The following is a 3,347-nucleotide window of genomic DNA, read 5'->3' on the forward strand; positions in this document are numbered from 1 at the left end:
ATAAGCATTTTAAAAAAGACTTGGATTATATTCTATGCAATGCCATTCTTGCAAAGATAATAATCTTAAGTCTGATATTTTTACTCTCACCATGAATCCCTATATCCAATTTCTTGAGACAATTAACAAATTTATACTGGCTAGACCAAAAATATTCTAATCTCATTTTCTGAAAACTTTTTCTATCCTTCTCACCCTCTACATTGGGTATCCTATACTGATTGCATTCCACAATTTGTCACTTCTTTTGTTTTTCCTAAATACAGTTAGTCACTATGTTTCCTTTTGAATTTTCTCTTTACAACCTCTCTGTTTACTTTGTACAACATCTTTGTTTCATTGAAATTTACTAGATTGCTTGCTGAAGTTGAAGCAATGATCCACATTAGCACTTAAATCTAGAGTTGAAAGAAGTCATAGCAACATTATTAGTTTTCACTAAGGAGTTTCAATGATAAAAGTTCAAGAGGAAAGTAAAAATCTCATTATGAAGGTTACAAATTAGGCTTATTCTCATACGTTTATGAACTATAGAATGGTTGCCTTCCATTAGTCATAGGCTTTGTAGATTAGGGCTTGACATTTTGTTACAATTGAAAAAAAAAATGATTCATATCATATATATATATCCCTCACCCTTAGATAAAGCTTACCAAGACAAAATATATCAAAATATAGTACAATAACAATCTAGATAGTCTTGCAAGAAAGAGAAACACTTTTCCATACAAAGCATGCATTTTTTCCCCAAGAACCAACTAAATTAGCAAAAACTGGCTCCATGAAGACAAAACCATACAGTATGAGAGAAATATTCAAGATACCCATGGGCTTTCAACCCGTACCCTAACAATTCATTCCTAAGTTGCATTGCATTCCTCCTTATTTGACATAATTATTATGGAAAGTAAACATCATTATATCCATTAGGGTTTGAAATTGCCATTTTATAGTAATTTTGAAAACTGGTTCTTGGCAGGTTACAACCAGTTATTATTGTTCTAGCAAATATCAGTTGTCAATTGTTTCTGAAAATATATTATAGGACTGGGGTTTTAAGAAAAAAATTGATAAAAAAAAATCAACAATGAATGAAGAGCAAAAAATCAAGAGACATAATGCCAACTGCAGTGCTGCAGTTTTAATTTTCGTGACATTGGTAAAACTTGCCTACTATACATTTCTTGGTTCCAGAATTTTTCCATGTTCCAGTTTGCCAAAGAATTTGCTCAAGGTTTTCAAGCTATTTCCCTGATTTGTTCTCAGCTGCTGCAAAGACTTGAAATTGGCCAAAGGTAAAATCTTTTTTTTTTTTTTGAAATTTTCTTAAAAAGGACTTTTAGTTTGCTTTAGTTTCATGTTATTTTTTTTCAATATTTTCTAAACTTCTAATTTTTGGATTAGTTTCTCTCAAGCCATTGAATGCAAAGGTACATAAAGATCTGAAGTAGGAGAAAATATCAGAAGCAGAAGTAATTAGGTACGTTTTAACTGTTTTATGTTGTGTTTCCTACACAACATTCTGATTCTATCATTTTACTTTCAGCAATATCTAAGTCAAGCTATTTGAAAAACAGTAAGATGCATCAAAATTTTAACTAAACCATTATATCCTTCAAATCCTTGTTAGGCAACCTTTGCATTTAACTATAGAGAAGTTCATTGATGAGCAGGGAAAGGACTCTAATTTTGTAAACAAATTACTTGATAATAGTATCATGGTGTTCAAAATCGTTGAGACTCAAGCATTTCATAATGTGTATGAATTTTAACGCATAGACAAATTAAATGGTCAAAGCTATAAACATTTCAAATTGAAACAGAAGTGTAGCAATTTGCCTTTAATTTTCTAATATACAATGCATTTTTTACTCTTAAACAATTATAGAGATATGCTTTTCAGCAAGTCATAAAATAGGGATATCAAAATTGCTATGTCAAATATATTTGATTTTCAAACCCGAACTTCAACATGACAAAATTTATGTTTATGAAATTAAACATTGCTTCAATCTCCATAAGTACAAGAATATCATTTTAAGCTCTTCAACAATTACTGATATTTCGAACTGATTTCTGAATCTCGTTAACAACTTACCTTTTATACGGAGATCAGAATCTAAAATTTTACAAATAAATAGAAGATTATAAAACTATATATAAACATGAATTAGAATACAAATGAATATTTATCACTTATACTTCTGCTATTTTACCCAGACAAATTTTATGCAAATGATATTTTTCATGCTTTAGCTATAAATCCATTATTTCTTACTGATGAACTCATACTTCTTAATGTCTAATTTTGCTGGAATTTGAATATAGAAACCGACAACAATCAACTCATACTTCTCAATGTCTAATTTTGCAGAAATTTGAATATAGAAGCCGACAACAATCAACAACTCAATGCTGCAACAATTGAATAGCTTACAATCCCATTTGCATACATAGTGTTTTAGTTTTTTAAACATTTAACTTTTCCAGCTAAACTGCTACACTTGAAAATTTGTTTCGAATACAAAAATATTTCACATAATAATTTCGATACCTCTTTCATGATTGTTGCATGTTTCAATTGCTAAGTCTAGAGAAGTGGGAAATAGTTCACTGATATTGCTAAAAAAATTTAGCCTATTTACTGTCTTTAATGATATTTTAACCTTCAATGACTTAATTTCTGCAATGTAGTCTAACTTAGAATGATCTTATGTTTCTTTTTTTGTTTGCTCATCTAGAGTGTATGATTTCTACAGTTCGTTGCTCTCTGTCAAATGGGTATTATTTATCTTCAACCGAGCTAAGATATAATTGTATCTAGATGAATTGTGTGCACTATTTTTTAAAAGTTAGATGCAATATATTCGTTCTAGTTTTTTACTTTTTTTTCACGTTCTGAATTTTTAAAAGTCCCTTATATCAGTATAATGCTTATGAGGATCAAATAAATCCAATTCTCTACTATTTGGTTTCAAAATGTGGCATAAAGGATGTGTGATAGAGCTAACTGGTTAAATTTACGTATTATGATAGGAGTACAAATTGACAAACATTGTGAAACTTTAACTAATTGAAATCTATCATGGTTCATATTTCCTGCATATTGGTACTCAGTATGAACTTTTGTTACCAAGTTGATGCATTTTCAAGGAAACAATGAGACTGAAAAGAGTATATATATAGTTTGATATCAGATCCACTGGACTTATGGGGCTTGGGTGCATTGTAGAAATAATTCCACACCATTCTCAAAGTTTCTACTTCTGACTGATAGTTAAACTTCTTTTAATATTTAAAAAGGTTGTTCGAGTCATCTTCAATTATTTATTTATTTTGTTAAGGAT

At 29.6% G+C, this 3,347-nt stretch overlaps 1 long non-coding RNA gene across 1 annotated transcript; it reads left to right on the top strand.

Moving 5' to 3' along the window:
• Positions 1-1,140: 1,140 nt before the first annotated feature.
• LOC131876459 (uncharacterized) lies at positions 1,141-2,455 on the top strand. The gene is made up of 3 exons (XR_009372801.1): positions 1,141-1,295; positions 1,405-1,480; positions 2,375-2,455. It is a non-coding gene; the product is annotated as an uncharacterized LOC131876459 (long non-coding RNA).
• The last annotated feature ends 892 nt before the right edge of the window (positions 2,456-3,347 follow it).

The sequence above is a fragment of the Cryptomeria japonica genome, chromosome 6 (assembly GCF_030272615.1).
Source record: "Cryptomeria japonica chromosome 6, Sugi_1.0, whole genome shotgun sequence".
Taxonomy (NCBI): Eukaryota; Viridiplantae; Streptophyta; class Pinopsida; order Cupressales; family Cupressaceae; genus Cryptomeria; species Cryptomeria japonica.